Source organism: Stenella coeruleoalba (assembly GCF_951394435.1).
Source record: "Stenella coeruleoalba genome assembly, chromosome: 5".
Taxonomy (NCBI): domain Eukaryota; kingdom Metazoa; phylum Chordata; class Mammalia; order Artiodactyla; family Delphinidae; genus Stenella; species Stenella coeruleoalba.
The window spans coordinates 135402020-135425057 of record NC_137150.1 but is presented as its reverse complement, the minus strand read 5'-3'; the positions used below and the strand labels follow the sequence as shown (position 1 = coordinate 135425057).

Below are 23038 nucleotides of genomic sequence, written 5' to 3'. Positions count from 1 at the left end.
ATGAGTGGCCAGACCACAGCAGGGGCTCAGTACTTTTTACTTCTTTTCACAAGTCTCCTTTAAAAACTAGCTATACCTGTGAGTGTCCCAAGTGTTATGGTTGATGCCTGAAAAATAAGAAATGGATCTCTGAATCTGTGGGACTCTGCAGTGAGCTTGAGACACTTCCATCTTTGAACACTGGATGGCACAAGAAGACCGCTGGGCTGAGGATGCAGACTGAGGTCCTTGAGGCTACCGTCAAAATCAGGCAACAGGGAGTGTCATTTTTTTTTTTTCCAGATGTTAGGACCCAGACAAGGCAAACAAGAACTCTGTGTGTTGCTACTGGGATAAAATGCAGACTTCATATTCTCTTGTGGGCCGTTGGAGCTCCTTGAGTGAGAAACGCAGACCGATAAATAATAGTTCAAGGGGATGGCTGACAGAGAAGGGACCTGGCCAGAAGTTTTCACACCAGGTAGCAGGTTTTAATTCATTTTTCACACCGGCTAGCAGGTTTTAATTTCTTCTGTTCTATTTAATTTCTATCACTGGGAGCAGGGAGACAGGTCCTGACTTACAGGCAAAAAGAGCAAGGGTCGCTTTGGAGTTTAAACTGACCACCCACACGAAGAAAGGGGGGCTACTCTTGTGACCCCTCTTCTGCCAGAGGCTTCTAGAATTAGAAAGTGGTCCATTTGGTGGAGAGCTGGAAAGGAGCCACTTCTTCCCAACCAACGGGAGGGCTGCCTGTCTGTTGTTAGAGGCGTGCGTTTGATCTGAGGACAGAGCTTCAAAGTAGAGTGAAAACGACACCAGGGTGTCCTTGGACTGCTCTGTCTACAGGTGACTGACAGGCTCCAGATCCCACATGGCTGGGGCAGTGACGTGACCCAGCACACATCACCTAGTGACTGCACAGTGGCGGGGGGGGGGGGGGGCTCCTTTGAAACGATCTCTTTGGTCCGCTGGACTTTCCCAGTGCCTCTGTGATCTGTCCTTCCATCAAGATGAATTCAACTTGCAGATCAGGGGAGCTCTGATCACGGTTTCTCCCTTCTCACTCTTTTCTCCTTCCACACTTCTTGCTATTTATACACAGCCCAGCCTTGTCTTAAGTGGGTGTTTGTTTTCTCTTGGGCATTTCATCTAGAGCGTGGCAGCAAGACCTGGATGAGGCCCTTACTATGGTATTGAAGTTTTTCCCCTTATTTGGAGGAGTAAACTACAGATGACAGTTTCTCTGATTGGAGTTGCCTTCCTGGTGGTGGCTGGCTCTTTGGGAAACAGATCCTGCTTCAGAGTATTCATGTTGGGATAAGGAGCTCTTTGTGATTGTTGTGGTTCAATATTCAGGCCAGGGGACCACACCGTAGCCCAGGTTGGGAGCCGTGGCACACATGGACACAGCCATCAGCAGAAATTTTATGAAAAAGGAAATATTCTGTCCATTTACAAGGCAGTGTTTCTGATACCCGTAGGAGCAAAATATTGGCAGTGAGCAGCTGTTAGAATTCATCATCTTCCTTTTATAGTTTGCTAGTGGCAGGAGTCTATGGGGGAGGCCACTGCCACTGAAAATGTCCCTCAGAAAGCTAACGAAGCACTGTCAGCATCTTTTATGGGGGTGGCTTGCCCTAGAGCCCTGCTCCTTAAAAGCTGGTCTGGAGGCCAACAGAATCAACAGTACCAGGAGCTTGTGAGAAAAGCAGAGTCTCAGGCCCTGCCCTGAACCTACTGGGAGCTAGAGAAGCAGTCCCGCAGAAGTGTGACTGGCTCTGGGGTCCAAGCCATTGTGGTAGAGAATTCCCAGTCTCCTGGACCAGTCGGTCGGACCATCAGCAAGCCATCTGGCGCAGTTGGGGGACGCCCATCCTTGACATGAGGGCGCTGTTCGCGGGGCCCTGGAGCTCTGCTGGGAGGATCCACGTGGCCAGATCCTTGGCGATTATCATAGTTTCGCCCCTTTGACTTTGGGGGACGGCTGTTCCCAAATTCCTCGCAAGTGCCAGGGGAGGTGGCCCGACGGAAGCCACCCAGCTCCTTACCCCCACCCCTTGCTGCGGCTGCTGGGCAGTCAGCTGTGGAACCCCAGTCTTCCTAACATCCATTTCTGAGGTTCACATTCACGGGGAAAAAAATAGATCCCTGTGCAGCGGTGTGGTTCTGAATTCCCTGAGCCACTGCAAATGCATGGGGGCTGGTGGGCCTCGAGTGGAAGAGTCCAGGGGCTTTCAGACCCGGCCATGGTGTTAACTTAGGAGTATAAAGGAGCCTTCATACACCTACAGCTTCTTTCTGGTCATTTCCATGAGCTGCTTTCTGACTCCCTACAGCACTAAGGTTGAGTGTGGGGATGAGTTTCCTTGGAGCCTTGAAGAATGAGGCAGTGGTGGTGGTGGGGATGGATTTGGTCTTCGCTTATCTGAGGCCATCCATGGGTTCTGGGACAGAAAGACCGCAGAAGCGGAGGAGATTGCGGGAGAGATGGGCCGTGGGAAGGATCAGACAGCTTCACTCTGAGTGCTGGCTGTGCCTTTTCTTTCTTGTGGCCTGGGTTCCCTGCAGGTTCTGACATGCCCCAAGCTCAGATCCCAGCCAGCGGAGGTGCTGGCAGCCCAGGGCATTGTGGCCAGGTTGATTTCACGGCACTGTTCTCACCCATTAGCTCACATTATGCAGAATGGGGTGGGGGCAGTGCCTGGTGTCCTTTCCTTTGTTTATAGACATATTTTTCTTCGTGAGGGGAAAAAAAGAGCTGACTCCCTTTTAAGGGACACGAAAACTGAGTTTTGTCTTCTCTTCCTATTACTGTCAAACAAAAGTCACCTTAGAACTCTCGATCACATGGGGCCTGTCACTGGCAGGAAGCGAGGCCTTCCCCTGTGAATGTATAACTTACAGTAAGTTCTCAGCAGACCAAAAAAAATGCCTTTTATCATGCTCTGGTTTTTTTCCTCCCACTGTTTTATTTCACTTACAACATCACTCAGGCCCAAATGGTATTTGTCAGGAGTAATTGGCAAATGCTGGAGGCTGTGTTCAAGGCTGCCTGAATGGAAAATCTCAAAGCCATTGTCCATGTTGAAAGAAAATATCACATTTGATCTTTTTTTACGATTTCTGCAGACATGATGCGTGTCTGCATTCTTTAGCCTTATAACCCTTTATATTTGAGGGACAAAAAAAATCCCGGCAGGAAGTAGCCCTTCACAGCTAATTTACAGTATGCCGAGAAGTAACCACAACACATGAGAAGTCATTTTAAAAACATGACCATGATTTATTTTTATTAGCCATCTAATAAACCTGCACCGCTTTGCGGGTTCTTATACATTGAATTATGACTTCAAGCTTCGCGTTTCATGTCTCCTTCTACTAGGATGTTTATTCTTCTGGATAAAAATATTCCTAAGGATGGTGGCAGCCATGCTTGGGATGCTGGGATGCCCTCTCACGCGGGCTCCATTGGAGGCTGCGTGCTTCTCTGGTGCAGGATATCATGTAACCAGCAAATGAGAATCGTCTGATCAAACTGAGTCCCAGAGAGCAGAAATGATGCATCTGAGGGCCAGGAAGTGAATGGTGACACGTCTCCCAACCCATAAGTCTTCATACTGTATCAGACAGTCCCTCTTAGGTACACAGCAGAGTGTAAATGACATAGTCTGGAGGCTTTTTAAGGTCACACAACCCAACATAAATTTGCCTTTCTCCATGTTCCACATGTGTATAAGTATGTACCTATGAGGAAATGGCACAGACCAATGACGAGGACCACAGAGCTTCCCACCTCGAATCTGTGACACGGGGATAATTCTGGAGTCATAACACACACATGTTATAGAACACATGTTACAGTTGGGAGAGTGTTAGATTGAAGAACACATTTTACAGAAAACTCTGGATCAGGGGTCAGCCAGCCCCTATTTTTGTAAATAAAATTTTTTTTCTAAATGCAGACTTCTAAAAAATTGTGGTAAAATAGGTATAACATAATAAAATTTGCCATTTAACCATTTTTAAGTGTATATTCAATGACATTGAGTACAGTGTTGTGTGGCCATCACCATTATCTATTTCCAAACATTTTCTATCACCCCAACAGAAATTCTGTACCCATTAAACAATAAGTCACCATTCCCTCCCGCCCCCCCCCACCCCCACACCTGGTAACCTTTCATCTACTTTATGTCTCTGTAATTTTCTATTCTAGATATTTCATAGAAGTGGAATCATATAACATTTGTCTTTTTGTGTCTTGGTTTATTTCAGTTGGCATAATGTTTTTGAGGTTCATCTGTTCTAGCATATGTCATTGCTCCCCCTGCTTAATTGAGGTATAATTGACAATTAAACATTGTATGTGTTTAAGGTGTACAACTTGATGATTTTGATATACATTATGAAAGAATCACCACAATCAAGCTATTTAACATATCCATCGCCTCATGTAGTTACCACCTTTTTAAAAATTAAAATTATTATGTTTGTTTTTAGTGGTGAGGACACTTAAGGTCTACCCTCTTAGCAATTTTTTTTTTCTTTTTTTTTTTTTTCCGGTATGTGGGCCTACTCACTGTTGTGGCCTCTCCCGTTACGGAGCACAGGCTCCGGACGTGCAGGCTCAGCGGCCATGGCTTACGGGCCCAGCCGCTCCGTGGCATGTGGGATCCCGCCGGACCGGGGCACGAACCTGCATCCCCTGCATCGGCAGGCGGACTCTCAACCACTGTGCCACCAGGGAAGCCCCATCCTCTTAGCAAATTTGAAAAACACATACAGTATTGTTAGCTGTGGTCACAGTGTTATACATTAGATCTTCAGAACTTAACTCACCTTGCATCATTGCTTTCTTTTTATTGTGGTAAAAACATAACATAAAATTTACCATCTTAACCATTTTAAAATGTACGGTCAGTAGTGTTTCCTATATTTAGTGTCTTGCAACAGATTTCTAGAACGTTTTCATCTTGCAGACCTGAAACTCTGTATCCGTTGAATAACACCTCCCCTTTACCCTCTCCGCTCTGCCTCTGGAACCACCATGCTACTTTTGTTTCTAAGAGTTCGACTCCTTTAGATACCTCATGTAAGTAGAATCAAGCAGTATTTGTCCTTCTGTGTCTGACTTATTTCACTCAGCATCGTGTCCTTAAGGCTCCTCCATGTTGTAGTATGTGACAGGATTGCCTTCTTTTTTATGGCTGAATAATATTCTGCTGTCCGTATATACCATATTTCGTTTATCTGTTAGTCAATTGATGGACACTTGGGCTGTTTCTACCTCTTGGCTCTTGTGAGTAACACTGCTATGAACTTGGATATGAAAGTATCTGTTTGAACATCTCCTTTCACTTTCTTTGGGTATATACCCAGGGGTATGTTAACGAAGTTTTATTGTAACACAGCTGGATCTCTTTGTTTACCGATTGTCTATGGCAGAGTTTACAACAGCGGAGCTGAGTAGTTGTGACAGAGACCCGATGGCTCACAAATGGCTCACAAAGCTGAAAATATTTACTGTCTGGCCCTTTACAGAAAAAGTCTGCTGACTCCTGCCCTAGATCTAATCAAATATGTGCTTCCTTTGGTGGTTCTGTTGGAGAGTTCCGTCTCCTGGGAACTGGTTTTGAACAAGGCTTAGTTCTTTACCTGGTATCTTGCACTCACTTTACCAGGTATTTGGTACCTGGTATTCGGTAACACACCGGGCTTGCTCCAACCGCAGACAAGCTCTTTTGGCCCTAATACATCCGCTCTCCTCCCAGGGCCCGGACTGACAATAATGTTCTTTCCCTCCCTTAAAACCTAGAGCAAGTATGATCTGTGCTGTGGCAACACTTTTTTTTTTTCTTGCCCCGACACATATGTTTTAGTTTCCCGTGGCTGCTGTAACAAATTACCACAAACTTGGCGGCTTGAAAACAGTAGAATTTTATTCTCTCAATAAAGAATATTGGAGGCTGGCGGTCGGAAGTCCTGGAGGAAGGAAGGAGTCCTGGAGGCTGGCAGTCGGAAGTCCTGGAGGAAGGAAGGAGTCCTGGAGGCTGGAAGTCTGAAGTCCTGGAGGAAGGAAGGAGTCCTGGAGGCTGGAAGTCTGAAGTCCTGGAGGAAGGAAGGAGTCCTGGAGGCTGGAAGTCTGAAGTCCTGGAGGAAGGAAGGAGTCCTGGAGGCTGGAAGTCTGAAGTCCTGGAGGAAGGAAGGAGTCCTGGAGGCTGGAAGTCTGAAGTCCTGGAGGAAGGAAGGAGTCCTGGAGGCTGGAGGTCTGAAATCAAGGTGTCAGCAGAGTTGGCTTCTTCTGGAGGCTCTAGGGCAGAATCTGTTCCAGGTCTCTCTCCTTGCTTCTGCGGTTGCTGGCAATCCTTGGGGTTCCCTAGCTTGTAGCAGCGTCACCTTAGTCTCTGCCGCTAGGGCCAACATCACCTTCCTGTGTCTCTCTGTGTATCTGCTTCTGCTTCTTTTCCATTAAAAGGACTTGGCATTGGATTGAGGGTACACCTGGTCAATCTAGGGTGATCTCCTCTTGAGATCCTTCACATAATTACATCTATAAAAACCCCATAAGGTCATATTCATGGGTACTGGTGCTTAGAACTTGGATCTTTCTTATGAGGGTGTGGTGAGGACACGGTAGAGGAGGGAAAGACGTTTCCTCTACTCTCTTAGGTTCAGTGGCTGAGGCTTGCAAATTAACTGGCAATAGACAGACCAAGAGGAGAAAGATTTACTTTGCATGCATGTGAGTGTTGCAGGAAGGGGGACCCCTTCCAGGGCCCGAGAATGGGCTCTTGTCTAACGCTCAGAAACGAATTGTCTGAGGAGACACACGTGCTGACGAAGCAAGAGACTTTATTGGGAAGGGGCGCCAGGAGGAGAGCAGCAGGGTGAGGGAACCTAGGCGGATAGCTCTGCCACGTGGCTCGAAGTCTCAGGTTTTATGGTGACGGGATTAGTTTCTGGGTTGCCTCTGGCCAATCATTCTGGCTCAGGGTCCTTTCTGGTGGCACATACAACCGCTCAGCCAAGATGGATTCCAGTGAGAAGGATTCTGGTAGGTTGGTAGGACATAGGCACTGGCGTCTCCTCTCTTCTTTTGCCCTTTCCCGTATTCTTCCCGTTTGTGTTGGCTTGTGGGTTCCGTGTTCCTGGCTAGGATCTCCTGTCATAAAATAACTCATGCAAATTGTTGCTGTCTTTGCCTGGCCAGGGCGGGCGGTTTCAGTCAGTGTTTTCCCTAACATAAGGGCCACACAGAAAAGAAATGAAAACTCCAAAATGTAGTTAGGTTTCAGAGCTTATATGTCATTTTTTTTTTTTAAAAAGGTGATATACGGTAGAGAAAAGACTAGACAAAGGAAAAGGGGTTTGTACTTCTGGGGGGAGGGTAAATTGTGGGAAGGTGAATGTTTGGGGAAACTAATGGAAGATAAGGGCTGTTTAGTAAGGTTTGTTATGCAGACCAAGTTGGCAATCTCCAGTGATAGGAATCTCTGGGGATTAAGAGTTGTTCTCTTCCTGGTGTGGGGACAGGGGAGGACACCTTAACAAATGGAAGTTTATGCCCTGATTTTAAGCAAAAAGGAGGAGGGCAGAGAGTTCCTCCTGCACCTGCTGTGTCTCAGTTGCCTTCAGCGCAAAAGAGTCCTTATGCCAAAGTGGCGTGTTTTGGGGTGGCATATTCTGATCCCTTTCAACACCCTTCAACCCACCACACATATAATGGATGACATTCACATCCAGGCTATATAGCTATATATACATCTGATATAATGACACATCCCATGAGTGGACTCAGATTTTTGGAAAATACAAAGAAATCTTGCAGGGAAATAAGGCAAATGACACTGTGCTTTCTTGGGTGACTTTTATAAATACATTTATCCACATGTTAAATAAAGCAGCCATGTGATGATCTCAAAAACTGTTCACTTTGCAAAAAACTGTTAATGTGATTATTGAAAATTATTTAAAAGTGTATTTTATGGTACAGATTTAAAAAAAAATGAGTATTGATTTTGTTCTCCTTCTGTATTCCTCAGATAATTCAGTAGGCACGTGCTACAATAAATACGTTTAAATAAAGACCGTTTTGTTAAAAGTCACGATAAATGGAATTCACAGATATTTGAATGCTATTAGTAGGGAGAGATCACGTGATGGCCTTGATCTGCAGGTGGCTTTCCCTGCTTTAAGGGACACAGTCATATTCAAGCTGTTTGATTTTTTTTTTTTTTGGTGGTACGTGCCTGAGAGTAAATTTGAAATAATTTGAAAGTAAATTGGAAAAAAATAAAGAATACTGAATACAGCCAGCTTGCAGATTTCTCTAGCACCGCTGACTGAGGAGGGGCGTGGTAGCATTCTGTTCCCTGGTGATGCAGAGACTGCTGACACATTCTTTGCTTGTCCTTGATGTCTTTCTTACCGAAAATATATCCCTGAGTGAAATTCAAAAGAGAACAACAGAAACTGTGAAACCACACCTCGTGAGCAGTATAAATTGTAGTTCCCACAACTGTCAACTGTATCATGGGCTTTTGGGTGTGAGTGGTGGGACAGTAGTTAACTATCTCTCCTTCATCTTAAGCCAACTTTTTTTTTTCTTAATTGGAAAAGTGCATCATTATTTCTTGATTTTAAAAAGTGACATTATTTCAGGAGTCACATTAAATCTACTCTAAATTATTGAAAGAATAATTTTACATCAGAGCTGTTAAATTTTTATTAATAACAAGTTATTTGTGCACACCTTGGGCTGCCTGGGATAATGTGAAGGTTGAACTTAATATGCAAGGTGGTTTCCCTGTTGAAAAATTAGGGGCTTCTCCAGCCAGAGCACCACAGTGATACACAGCAGTGGAAATGGGAGTCACAGCTACATTTTCTGGAGAGAGATCACAGATCAGGACAAAGCAGGGGGTCCTTTTATATGAAAGCTTGCAGAGTAGGCGCTAGGAGTTCTGGGGCTGTCTAGAGCTGCATGGGTTGGAACGGGAGTGGCCAGGGCAATGCAGTCCCCTCTCTGTTGGACTGATCCTTTGAGGTGAGATTTTTGGAGTGGATCATGGAGAAACAGAGAACGTGTTAGAATTAGGATATGAAGACTTCAAGGAAACAAGCAGCCTCTCAAGCATCTATAATCAGGGGGAGGCGGGGTGAGCACACACCAAAGGGCATTGCAGACAGGGAGGGACCTGTGACCTGCTATCACACCGAGGAAGCCACTGCAGCACTTCACACCCCTGGGGCCCTGCGTTGGCTCCCCATCAAAAGCACACCTAATTTCAGAACACGCCTCCTCAAATCTTACCATGCAAAATCCTACTCCAAAAGGAGAAGAGGGAAGGAAGTTAAGGACTGTGGGAGAGAAGCAGAGGGTTTTTATAATCACTTCGCAGCTTCTACCCAAGGGTTGTTCTGCTCTTCCCAATCATCTCGTATTATTGGGAGCTCAGCTGTGTGTCTGCAGCTAGGAGGGATGGAGAAAGGCCGTAGTATAGAGTTGGAGAGACTTGGATTGATGTGTATCTGTCTCCGTATCACCATGTTCCCTTCCCATTAACATGTGGCACCTCCAAATCTGTGACATAACATTGCCATGTAATTTGGCAACGTGCAAAGAGAAAAAAAAAATACACGGTTTGCCTGAAGTAGGAGAAATATGAAATATAATCATTCACAACAGTCATATCAATTGTAAAGCATAAATCATGACTTTTGATTCTAGTATCGTGTAAACCAATGGTTGACAAAATATGGCCCATGGACCAAATCTGGCCTGATGCTCGTTTTTTGGTAAATGTTTTATGAGAACACAGCTAAACCCATCCATTTACACAATGTCTGTGGCTGCTTTGTTCTTACAAAGGCTGATTGAATTGTTGCAACAAAGACCCTCAGGCCTGCAAAGCTGAAATATTTAGTATGAATAAATGGAAAAAGTTTGCCGACCCCAATTAAAAACTTAAGATGGAAACCAAAAGCAAAGGTGAACTACAGACACAGTCTAAGTGGTGGTCTTGTATTATAACATTAGATTGCGTCTGTACTCTCCCTTTGACTTGTTTTGCTTTCTGAGCTACTTTCATGGTAAAAGTGAAGAGCTTACTGGTAAACCTGTAGAAAACAAATGACAGTGATAGGTGGCCCCAGATGCTTTTTTTTTTTTTTTTTTTTTTTTGCGGTATGTGGGCTTCTCATTGTTGTGGCCTCTCCAGACCGGGGCACGAACCTGCGTCCCCTGCATCGGCAGGTGGACTCTCAACCACTGTGTCACCAGGGGAACCCCCCAGATTCTTGTTTATTGTTCTCTTCCCCAAGTATCTACTGGATGTCTTCATTGTCTTCAGAGCACAAGTGGTTCCTCTATGTTCCCCAAACACTGATTCACTTTAATCAATCCCTAAAATGTGGATAAGTACTGGCTAATGGATGTTTCCAACAATTGTAATGTATCTGAAAAGCAAATAACCAGTGGTACACAATAATGAAGTCATTTATCAAATATGAGAAATCCTCGCACACAAAATTGTGAATTCTCATGATTGATGCCATGACTACAAAACAGCAGTTTTTTTTTTTTTTTTGTGCGGGCCTCTTCTGTTGCGGAGCACAGGCTCCGGACGCACAGGCTCAGCGGCCATGGCTCACGGGCCCAGTCGCTCCGCGGCATGTGGGATCTTCCTGGACCCGGGCACGAACTCGCATCCCCTGCATCGGGAGGCGGACTCTCAACCACTGCGCCACCAGGGAAGCCTAAAACAGCAGTTTTTTACATCCTCTGATTACAGGAGCATAAATTCTATATTTCGAATACAGAAAAAGAAAAACGCCAATGTCTTACATCTTTTTAAAATTGATGTTGAATGTGCAGGGCTTTGAGACTTTGAGGAATCATGTCCAACATTGTACTGAGCAACTTTAAAGAAATAGTGGATTGAAACGCAATGAATTTAGGATGGAGAAGCAGTGGATTGTATTTCCATTCAGGCCTGTCAGGGAGTCAGTTCATCTGTTGTTTTGTTCATTTCTTGTTTTGTAATTTTGCCAATCTGACACATCTAGGAAGTGAGATTGATTTGCTCACCTTTCGGAAGAGCAGTGAGTAAAGAATCTGTTTCTAAATGATTTTTGCCATAAAATTCCATCAATTTGGACTCGTAATAGTTTAGATATAATATATCCCTGACAAGTTTTGTTTTCACATCTGTGGCCTGAGATGTGGTGTTTAATGAAGCAGAATCCCAATAGGAGTTTCCATCTTACTAGAATTTTTGGAAGAATCTTAAATGGATCCAAGCATATACTTCACGGTGGCTCCTAAGATAATTCTGTTTCTCTCATTCTTTTGCCCAGAAGAACTCTCTTCCTCAAACATGTTTTTCTGTCCAAGCTGAGTCTCTTGGGCACCAAATCCCTCCCCCGGTTCCTCTCCCTTCTGTGGAGTGCCTTGCTCTCCCTTAGTTCCTCTTAAACCCCTCCACTCCCCCTTCCTTCCCTGAGGCCCCTTCCTGATTTCTCCTGGACCTCTGTCTTTGATTCCTGATTCCTTTCCATAAGTTCTCCTGCAAAACAAACTTTTCTCACCCACTGCACCCCACCCCCAGAGAAACCCATGCTTCTCATCATGTCACCCCCCTCCTCCTCCTTTTCCTTCCTCTTTCTCTTCACATCCTTTGGGGAACACTCTTAGGAACTTCAAATTCTCACTGTCCTTTTAAAAATTGAGAGATAATTTATGATAAAATTCACCTTTTAAAAGTATCCAATTCAGTCATTTTCAGTATATTCACGAAGCTGTGTAACTATCACTATTATGTAATCCCAGAACATTTGCATCACCCTCAAAAGAAACACCTGGTCTATTAGCAGTCACTCCCCACTTCCCCTCCCTTCAGCCCCTGGTAACCACTAATCTACTCTGTTTCTATGGCTTTGCCTGTTCTGGACATTTCATGTAATAGGAATCATAGAACAGGTGGCCTTTTGTGAGTGGCTTCTTTTATTTAGCATGATGTTTTCAAAGGTCATCCATGTTTTCGCATATATCAGTACTTCATTAATTTTTATGTGGAAGAATATTCCATTATAAGGATATACCGTATTTTGTTTATTCATTCATCAGTTGGACATTTGGGTTATTTTCATTTTGGGGCTATTTGAACATTGCTGCTATGAACATTTCTATACGAGGTTTTATGTGAACATGTGTTTTCAGTTCTCTTGGGTATATACCTAGGAGTGGAATTTTGAAGAATTGCCAAACTGTTTTCAAAAGTGGCTGTCATTTTAATTCCCACCAGCAATGTATGAGGGTTGCAGTTTCTCTGCATCCTCACCAACACTTGTTTTGTCTATCTTTTTGATTATAGCTATCCTAGTGAATATGAAATAGTATCTAATTGTGCTTTTTGTTAGCATTTCCTTGGTGACTGTGATGTTGAGCAGATTTTCATGTTTCTTATTGACCATTGTGTATCTTCTTTGGAGAAATGTCTATTCAAGTCATTTGCCCATTTTTAAATTGGATTATTTGCTTTTTATTGTTGAGTTGTAAGACTTCTTTATATATTCTGTATACTAGACCCTCAACAGACATATGATTTGCAAATATCTTCTCCCATTCTGTGGGGTATCTTTTCATTTTCCTGATAGTGTCTTTTGGAACACGAAAGTTTTTGATTTTGATTAAGTCCAATCTATTTTTTTCTTTAATTGCTTGTGCTTTTGGTGTCATATCCAAGAAACCATTGTCTAATTGAAAGTCACAAAAATTTACACCCGTTTTCTTCTAAGAGTTTTATAGTTTTAGCTCTTACATGTAGGTCTTTGATTCATTTTGAACTAATTTTTGTATATGGTGTGAAGCAAAGGTCCAACTTCATTCTATTTATTTATTTGTTTATATTGCTGCACCATGCAGCATGCGATATCTTAGTTCCCCGACCAGGGATCGAACCTGTGCCCCCTGCAGTGGAAGCGCGGAGTCTTAACCACTGGACCGCCAGAGAGGTCCCCCAGCTTCATTCTTCTGTGTATGAATATCTAATTGTCTCAGCACCATTTGTTGAAAAGACTATAATTTTCCCATTGAATTGTCATGGTACTCTGCTGGAAGTCAATTGCTCGTAAGTGTACGGGTCTACTTCTGGACTCTCAATTCTTTTCCATTGATGTAGATGTCTGTCCTTGTGCTAATATCATACTATCTTGATTACTGTACCTTTGTAGTACATTTTGAAATTGGAAAATGTGAGCCTTCCAAATTTGTTTTTCTTTTTAAGATTTTATTATTTTTTTGGATATTCTGAGTCCCTTGAATTTCCATATGATTTTTAGGATCAATTTGTCAGTTCCTGCAAAAAAGCCAGCAAGGATTTTTAGAGGGATTGTGTTGAATCTGTAGATAATTTGAGGACTGTAACCGTTATATCAGTTACGGTTCTATCAGTCAAACAGAACTGGTAGGAGGCACACACGTACTCACACACACACAGCAGTAAGTTGGCTCCTGCAGTTGTGAGGCCTGCTAGGCAAATCTGAAGTCTGCAGGGCAGGGTGTCTAAAGAGCAGGCTGGCACTCTGGGACACGAGGAGAAATTGAAGTCCACAGGTGGAATATCTTCTACTTGGACACCTCAGTTCTATGCTTACAACTTTCAACTGATTGAATCAGGCCCGCCTGAATTATTTAAGATAATCTCGTTAACTGAAAGTCAGCTGTTTATAGAGGATAACCACATCTACAAAATACCTTCATAGCAACACCTTGATTAGTGTTTGATTGAATAACTGGGGACTGTAGCCTGGTCAAGCTGACACATAAAACTGACTTATCACCGCTACCTTGACTATATTAAGTCTCCCAATCCATGAACATGAAATATCTTTCCACTTGCTTAGATCTTTAAAAATTTATTCCAAGGAGGCTTTGTAGTTTCCATTGTATATGTCTTGCCCTTCTTTTGTTAAATTTACTCCTACCTATTTTGTTGTTTTTGATGTTATTGTAAATGGAATTGTTTTCTTATTTTCATTTTTGGATGGTTCATTGCCCTCTATAGAAATACAGTTGATTTTTGTATATTGACCTTGTATCCTACAGCCTTGCTGAACTCTTTATTAACTCTAATAGATTATTTTGTGGATTTCTTAGGATTTTCTATATATGTGATCTGCAAAGAGAGAAAGTTTTACTTCTTTCTAATGTGGATGCTTTTTATTTCTTTTTCTTGTCTAATTGCCCTGGCTAGAACCTCCAGTACAATATTGAATAGAAGTGGTGAGAGGGGCCTTCTTGTCTTGTTCCTGCTATTAGTGGCAAAGTTTTCAGTCTTTTACCATTAAGCATGATGTTAACTCTGGGTTTTTGAGATACCCTTTATTAGGTTGAGAAAGTTCCCTTCTGTTCCTACTTTATTGAGTGTTTTTATCATGAAAGGGTATTGGGGTTTGCCAAATGCCTTTTCCATGTCTAATCATATGGTTTTTATCCATTATTCTCTTAATAAGGCATATTACTTTGATTGATTTTCGTATCAACTAACCTTACATTCCTGGGATAAATCCCACTTTGTTATGGAGCATAATCCTTTTTATATGTTGCTAACGTTTTGTTGAGGATTTTTGTATCTGTATTCCTATGGGATATTGGTCTATAGTTTTTTTTTCTTGTAATATCTTTGTCTGATTTTGGTATCAGAATGCTACTGACCTTGTGGAATGAGTTTGGAAGTGTTTCCTCTTCTTTTCTTTGGAAGACTTTGTGAAGTATTGGTGTTTTTCACTGTATTTTACAGCAGAATGTAGATCTCCTCAGCCTCCATTCTAAAATGTTGAAAGAGGCAAGTGAGAAGGAATAGCCCCTTTGTGCTTCTAGATGTTGTCATCTCTGCATGATGCCTGGATCTATGCAGCCTCCTTGGGACTATGAAGGGAGTCACCCCAAGTCAACACCCTGAGGATGGCAGAGTATAAAGAAGGAAAGAATACACACTCCTTATGAGTGTGGAGACCTCCTGTCTCCAAGTCTCTTGTTATGTGAAGTAACATGTCTTTATTATTGTTTAAGCCCCTTTTGGTTAGGTTTTCGGTTATTTGCAGCTAAAAATATCTATATGATAGTTATTATTGTATCCTCTGCAATAGGAGCATTCCTTGTTTTTTAAATTTTCTTCCGCTTTCTATGTCATCGGGTTAAGACATATTGTGCCTGCAGAAAGGTATCATCAGAGGGACTAGACAGTCACTGGCTTCTGTTTAAAATAAACCAAGTACAGTCTCAAGGTTGTGTGGTCTGTAGCTCTGCCAGGGCTCTTTAGGATGTCATGACCATTAAAAAAACCCTCAAGGGGTTACCGTTTTTGCCCCTTGTATGAACGTGGGTAATATAAAGGACAAATTGAATTTGGAGAGACATACTGTGGAGCCCGAATTGTAACTCACAGAATGAACAGGTATATTAGTCAGGGTTCTCCAGAAAAACCAAACGAATAGAATTGTGAGATGGCCCCAGATTCCTGCTGCCTGGTGTACATACTCTGTATAATCCCCCTTCCTTCTTAAGTGTGGACAGGACTATGAACACCATGACTAGGTTATGCTATATGATAAAAGTGAAGGGATTTTGCAGTATATAATTAAGACTCCAAATCAGTTGAGTTAATCCAAAGAGATTATCTTGAGTGGGCCTGACTTAATCAGGCAAGCCCTCAAAAGGGACCAAGTCCTTCTTGAAGAGGTAGATTTGAAGTGTGAGGGGACCTGTGGAGGAGGCCACGTGGCAAGGGCTAGAGTATAGCCTCAAGTAGCTGAGAGTGGTCCCCAGTTGGCAGCTAGCGAGAAAATGAGGACCTCAGTCCTATAGCTCTAAGGCAGTGCATTCTGCCGACAACCCCATGTTGCTTAGAAGTGGATCTTTCCCTCATTGAACCTCCACATGAGGGTGCACCTGGCTAACAAGTTGATTTCAGCCTTGTGAGACTGTCTCGGTCAGCTCAGGCTGCTATAACAAAAATACCATAGACTGGGTAGCTTAAACAACAGACATTTATTTCTCACTGTTCAAGATCTTGGAAGTCCAAGATCAGTGTGCTGGTGGATTCTGTGTATGGTGAAGACCCTCTTCCTGGTTTGCATGGGACTGCCTTCTTGCTATATAATCACACGGCAGAGAAAGAGAGAGCTCTGGTCTCTTCTTTTTCTTACAAGGCTCTAACACTTTCGTGGGGGCCTCACCCTCATGACCCCATCTAATCTTAATTACCTTCCAGAGGTCCCATCACATTGATGATTAGAGCTTCAACATATGAATTTTGGGGTGACACAAACATTAGTCCATTAGCAGAAATCCTGAGCAAAGAACCTTGTTAAAGTGTACTGGATCTTGGACTACAGAAACTGTGAAATAATACATTTGTGTTACTTTAAGCCACTAAGTTTGTTGTAATTTGTTATTCAGCAGTAGAAAATTAACATAGGTACCATTTCAAATATCGCTCCTTTATATTGAAAGAATATCTCAGTGATCAACATAAAGTAAATTACTAAAAGTAATGTTTGGCAACTCAGGAAATTACATAGATCAGATGCCCCAGCAAATTGCCTTTTCTTTCTCTTTTTTTTTTTTTCCATTAAACATTGTCACTTCTGATGGGACCTCACAGACAAGGAGAGTGTAGGGGATACTTTTTCATCTTCTCCAAGAGAGTTGGCTAGGTGTGATCAGCCCTTGGGAGGCCAGTGTATTGAGAAGCCCTTGTCCTGGTCATTGGCCGGTGGAAGCCACAGTTAGCGCTGGCTTGTACACATTTGTGGGTTCCTTCTATAGGGAGGAAATCTATTCCAGGGAAGAGCATCCAAGTTAAGGAAAGCCTCAGCATTGGGAAAGATTGCTTAAAATACACGGGACTGATACCTGGTTGAATTTTTTTCTCTATGTAATGAGATATAATTCTTTCTTGAAACCTTATTACTCAGGAAAAATTGTTCAGGCAAATCCAGTTGGCTAGGTAAGTTCCACTTGTCCTGTTAGCAGTTTGAGCATCACTCGTGGTTGTTAGGTGGAGCTCGAAGACGGTGTCCTGACTATATGTTATTAAACTGTTTCACAAAGTGATTTTTTTTAAAGACAAATGATCATCAAAACCACTGACCTTTTATTAACCTTACTCAAGAAAGTTCTTGGGATTATTTCTTAATGTTACAGATTATTATGGGACAATTTTTTTCTTTGGCTTTGATGGGATCAAAGGTAGTTGTGTACATTTCTAGTTTGTAAGGCAACAGAAGAGGCAGAGAAGTACCATTCTTGTTGTTGTTGGATTGATGATGAAAATGAGAATAAGATGAAGGGTTTTTTTTTTTGTAAATGTAAAAAATGTCCAGTCATTTGTACAAATGGTTTAAAAGCCTTGAGATTTTAGGCGTGTATATTTGCAATTTTTCTCCTTTACTCATTAATTACTAATATGTTTTAATCACTGAGAACACTGTTTTGATCATTAAGAATTTACAATGTAAAGATTATTTCACGGTCGAGTTTCAAATGTTAATCACCGTAACCTAATGCATGTAAATCTCTACTGAATTGAGTTTAAAAATAAAAAGTAAATCATTAATTTGAGCTAGCATGCTTACTGGAAACTGCCTTTTATTATTCTCTGCTGTGGCTCAAGGTCATTTCTTTTACTCAGACCTGAGAGTTTGATCCAGTCATGGAAAGAAAAATCATTCTTCTCCCTTTCTTTCCCTAAAAATGCAGCTCTCACAGGAAACCTCTTCCAGCTTGCCTTTTCTCTTTAACTGTTCTCATCTCATCTTTAATTATTGCTGCTGCTGTGTTTTTTGTTTGCTTCTGTTTTTTAGTTTTGAGGGGAGATTGTGTCACCTGACACGAGGCACTTTGACGTCACGTAGCTTCGCTGGCTGGTGGAGCACTTTTGTGTGATGCTTTGTCATGAAAGCTTTGTATGGTATCTTCCTTTTGCTTTAACGACCTGGGCTTCTTGCTTAACTGTACTCTGATCAGGGGCCGTGTGGGGTATGGATTATAAGCATGGGTTCTAGACTGGCCCCCAGCCTTGACCTGGGTTTGGGTCCTGATGCACCACTCACTAGTTCTGTGCATGGAAAGTTTATATCCATCCTGTGCCTTCCTTTCCTCATCTGTAAATGTGGACAAGCAGAGCACTGATGTCCGAGGGCTGCTGGAAGGGTGAAGTGTACCTCCGTGTGCAGCCAGGCCTGGCTGTTGTGCAGGGGCATCAGTTTCGCTGCAGAGAAAATGTGATGCCTTCATTTTGGCTGCATGACCCGATCCTCCGTGAGCCCACCCGACGGGTTATTGGGTAAAATTTTGCTTTTAGTCCCGTCCAGTTTATATCATCTCATCCAATCTAATTTAAAAGGCCACAGTTGAGTTTAAAGAGCTCCTTTAGGCAATAGCCGAAAGTGAAATTTGCTCCAATAGTCTCTGTTGGTCTTTTGCCTAAAATGGCTTTGGGTGGGAGGGGTGTTGTGTGTTTAGTGTTCTGCCCTCTGTGGTGGTTCTCCTGCCTGGAACTGGTGAACTTGCAGTCTGTTCTTTGGGCCCCGGCAGTACCTCTGGGACACATCTGCTATTTCTCCCTTGCTGGCTTTTGCTGTCTGCAGACCCCTGAGCCTGACTCTCTAGCTGGCCCCAGGCCAGGGATCCGTGTGGCCCAGGACAGCTGGTCTTCAAGGCGTCCTTCAGAATGACCCTGCTTTTTGTGCTGCCAGAATTTTTAGGGTGTGTCTGGGCCCTGGATTGGAATACGGGGCAGCCTGTAAGGTGGCTCCTTCACAGCCTGACACACGTAGTAAAGCCAGAACTCCCTGTCCTGGGTATATCCTCACTTGAACGATAGCACACCTGTTGGCTTGTAAGTTTGGACGGCGTGTTTGTGCCCCTCTGCAAATTCCTATGTTGAAACCTTACCCTCCAGCGTGATGGTTTTGTGCCTTTGAGAAGTGGTTAGGTTTAGATGAGCTCCTGAGAGTGGAGCCCCCATAATGGGATTGGTGCCCTTGTAAGAGGAAGAGACCAGAGCTTCCTCTCTCTCCCTCTGCTATGTGAGGACGCAACGAGAAAATGGATGGATGCAAACCAGGAGGAGAGCTCTCACCAGAAACTGACTGTGCTGGCACCCTTATCTCAGACTTCCCAGCCTCTACAACTGTCAGCATTAAATGTTTGTCATCTAAGCCACCCAATCTATGGTATTTTTGTTATAGCAGCAAGAATGGACCAAGGCAGTTGTTTTGACCCCCAGGGCCAGAAGGGGCAGGTCCTGACTAGGTCTCCCTTATAAACACTCCATGGTTTAGTCCTCCAGGCCTGGCTCTTGATACACTAATGGGGAGACAAGGAAAGCTGGGCATCCTTTCTCTGGTCAGCAGCCCAGCCTGAAAGGTTATCTCTTGCTGTGAAATCATCATTTTTAATGCGTGAAGGTGAATGTTTCCTTGGCCTATCTCTTTGCTTTCCTTATATACTTCTCATTTCCCCCCCTACCCGAAGCAGAGGGATGTCTCCAAAGATCAGAGCAAAGAGAAAAGCAAAAGAGAAAAGCATATTAATGCTTTCCAAACTGCTACCCTTGTAACACTGATGCTGGAATGAAGTTTCCTGCAGGCTGGGATTGTGTCTGCATGCTTCCCAGTGCAGCCCTAGGACCAGGCATAATTTCCAGTAACTATTTGTTGAATAATGATGATGATGAAGAATATCAGTAGAGGTCCCTATAAACAAATATATATGTACTTCTCAAACAGCTTGCCAGCAATTTGCGATAGATGCCTTATAGACATTATACCCTGAAGAAATTATGGATCCTTTGTTAATTGTGAAATAAGTAACTTTTACCTTTTTTCCATGATGAGCAGAGTCATAGAAATGATAAACCCTTGTCAAAGCAAAAATTGCAGTATACGAAGTTAAACAGGCTAGGGAGATTTTATTCAAGGCTATTGCAATAGGAGAGAGAGACTAGAACTAAGTCTGACTTCAACTCTACTGCAATAAAGGGCAGGGGGTGTTTAAAGGGCTGGGATGAGCTAGTGGAAATACACTGGAGGAAGTTAGCAGGGAGGTTGATCAATGGGATGTGTGTCGAGCACACTGAGTTATTTCCCGAGTTTGCAAATGTTTTTCTCTGTGATTAAGACCATCAAATTAGGCTCCCACCCTCCCAAGAGAGACTGGGAGATAGGGCACTCTTTTCCTTGATGATTACATTTTAAGGGAATGGCTCCGAGGTCCTTGAGAAAGACATTCCTGGGTTGTAAAACTAGCAACAGGCTTTAAAAAAGATTATGTATCTCTCACAGTGGCAGAGGAAGAATTTACAATGACAAGTTTTCTAGAAAAAATGCTCTAAGTAATAGGAGGCCAGACCCTAGAGTGAGGAATAAGGTTGTCTAAACTTAAGTCAACCTGAGGGAACCATTAAGGCCATCTTCACTCTAAACCAAGTGATCAGATGGTTTCCTCTGGACAATTTAATGTAATATTATGTTTTGTACTGCTCACCTTAAATATTCCTTACTGAAGTAAAATACAGTTTACTATTTTAAGCAATAGGAGAATGTAGATCCTGACCTATAGTATGCTGTTTTGGTTAATATTTTGGGAACAGCAATCAGGAAAGAAATTGGACAGAGTAGGTCCTATCTGTGGAAGCGCTTCAGAGCTTGGATGTCATTGACAGAAAGAACTTGGCCATGATTCTTCCCAGTTCAGAAGAAGTGTTAAGTGAGGGTTTCCCCAATTACGATGCTGCTACCAGTCGTATTTATGTTGAATCAGATATCTTATGGTAAAATATATCATAAATCGACAGATATCTTTACTACAAAGATATCTGTTCTAGGGGTTATTCCTTCTTGTGTTTCCCTCACAACGGTACCTTTTCCCCTGCCATCCCATTTTGCTAATAATTATTAGTAGATCTTCATCACCATAACACTCCAGCAGCAGAGAAGTTGAAAGAAAACTTCCATGGAAGTTCGGACATGTTGCATGAAGATTTAGTCATACGAAGTAGCATGGCTTGGGGACTTAAAAGAAAGTAACACAGTGCTGGAAGCAGGGAGAAAATGATAAAGAATGAAAAGATATATGGGAAATTTAAGCTAAGAGTACTGGTTAAGAAGACACTTCGTTACTTTGATGATGTCAGGTGTGGGGCAGCTGATAGAAATGTCATGAGCTGCAAAAAAACTTGGTTACTCTGAGGTTCAGAAAAAATCTCTCTGTACGTTTTGGTTAAATGTGTTTTAAGATGCTGTTTAGTACAACCTAAGGTTGTTTCCTGGACCTGATCCCTCCTTTCAATGATCCCACGTTCTAACCTGCCCCTTGGCTGTGTTATCTCATTTGCAGAACAGCTATTTGTCAGTCCTCAGGGAGTTGTAGAGTCATGCATCTTGATGAAGAAGAATAATAAGTACCGTGGGCCAATAGTGATTCAGTGCCGGAAGCTGTAATTCCCTCATTGGCTAGTCACATTCGATGATTTACATAGACTTTATGATCTTGGACTAAGTGCCTTCTGGATTGTCTCATTGCTTATTAAAATAATAACGGCTATTAAATTTAACAACAGCAGTTTTTCAGATCATAAGGACATTGTGTGAAAAGCCCTTGTCTTTTATTTATTAAATGCTGTATCTGCATTTTTTCCCCATCAGAAGCTAAATACAGATGGTTTTTAAGATATATATTTTGACTTACTTTATCATTTGGATCTGAAATGAATGTCCAAGGGTTTCTGGTGGAGGGGAAGCCCCTTTAAATTATGTTAAAAGATAGAGGTTAGGAAGATAATTTACTTTCCATAAATATAGTGCTTTTATTATATCTATCTACCTGTCTGTCGAACGATCGATAGGTAGGTAGATAGGTAGATAGATAGTTGATTTATTTCAGGGGTGTGGTTTAACCCATGGTATTTGTACATTGATGGTTTTATGGGTCAAGTTAAAAGAGAGTAATACCTTAAACTTCTCCATCACTCTACAGCATTAAAAAAAATTAATTAATTAATTTTATTTTTGGCTGCGTTGGGTCTTCGTTGCTGCACGCGGGCTTTCTCTAGTTGTGGCGAGCGGGGGCTACTCTTCATTGTGGCTTCTCACTGTGGTGTCTTCTCTTGTTGCGGAGCACGGGCTCTAGGCTCGTGGGCTTCAGTAGTTGCAGCACACAGGCTCAGTAGTTGTGGCTTGCTGGCTCTAGAGCATGGGCTCTAGAGTGCAGGCTCAGAAGATGTGGTGCATGGGCTTAGTTGCTCTGTGGCATGTTGGATCTTCCTGGACCAGGGCTCAAACCTGTGTCCCCTGCATTGGCAGGTGGATTCTTAACCACTGCCACCAGGGAAGTCCCCATTCTACAGCATTTTAACAGTTGGTTCTGTTAATATTTCTGGTATATCCTCTGTTATGGTCTGCACTGTGTTCCCACAAATTGATATGTTGAAGCTCTAACCCTCAGTGTGACTGTATTTGGAGATAGGATCTTTAAGGAGATAATTAAGGCTAAGTGAGTGTGATGGTTAATTTTATATGTCACCTTGACTCGGAGAAGGGATGTTGAGGCGGTTGGTAAAACATTCTTTCTGGATGTGTCTGAGAGTGTTCTAGAGGAGACTAGCGTTTGAATTGGTGAACTCTGTAAAGCAGCCTGCCCTCCCCAGTGTGGGTGGGTATCATCCAATTCATTGGGTGCCTAAATAGAACTAAAAGACAGAGGAAGAGTGGATTCACTTTCTGCTTCAACTGAGACATTCACCTTCTCCTGACCTCAGATATTGGCACCCTTGGTTCTCTTGGTTTTGGACTCCGATCGGGACGTACATCACCAGCCCCTTGATTCTCAGGCCTTTGAACTCAACAGAATTACACCACTGGCTCTCCTGGGTCTCCAGCTTGCAGGCAGCAGATTGTGGGACTTCCTGGCCCCCTTAACCATGTGAGCCAATTACTATAATAAGTCTCTTCTCTATCCTATTGGTTCTGTTTCTCTGGAAAACTCCAC

The 23038-nt window shown here is 42.8% G+C and overlaps 1 protein-coding gene across 15 annotated transcripts in view; it reads left to right on the top strand.

Moving 5' to 3' along the window:
* The window catches only part of SETD4 (SET domain containing 4), a gene marked incomplete at its 3' end in the record, with an annotated part of 281370 nt that overhangs the window by 39521 nt on the left and 218811 nt on the right, over positions 1-23038 (top strand). Inside the window, exon 11 of one of the 15 annotated variants that reach the window (XM_079921374.1) lies at positions 3365-4005. The exons of the other annotated variants lie outside the window; for them this stretch is intronic. Of the gene's footprint in view, positions 1-3364; positions 4006-23038 lie in introns of those variants that run through there. 15 annotated transcript variants of the gene reach the window in all.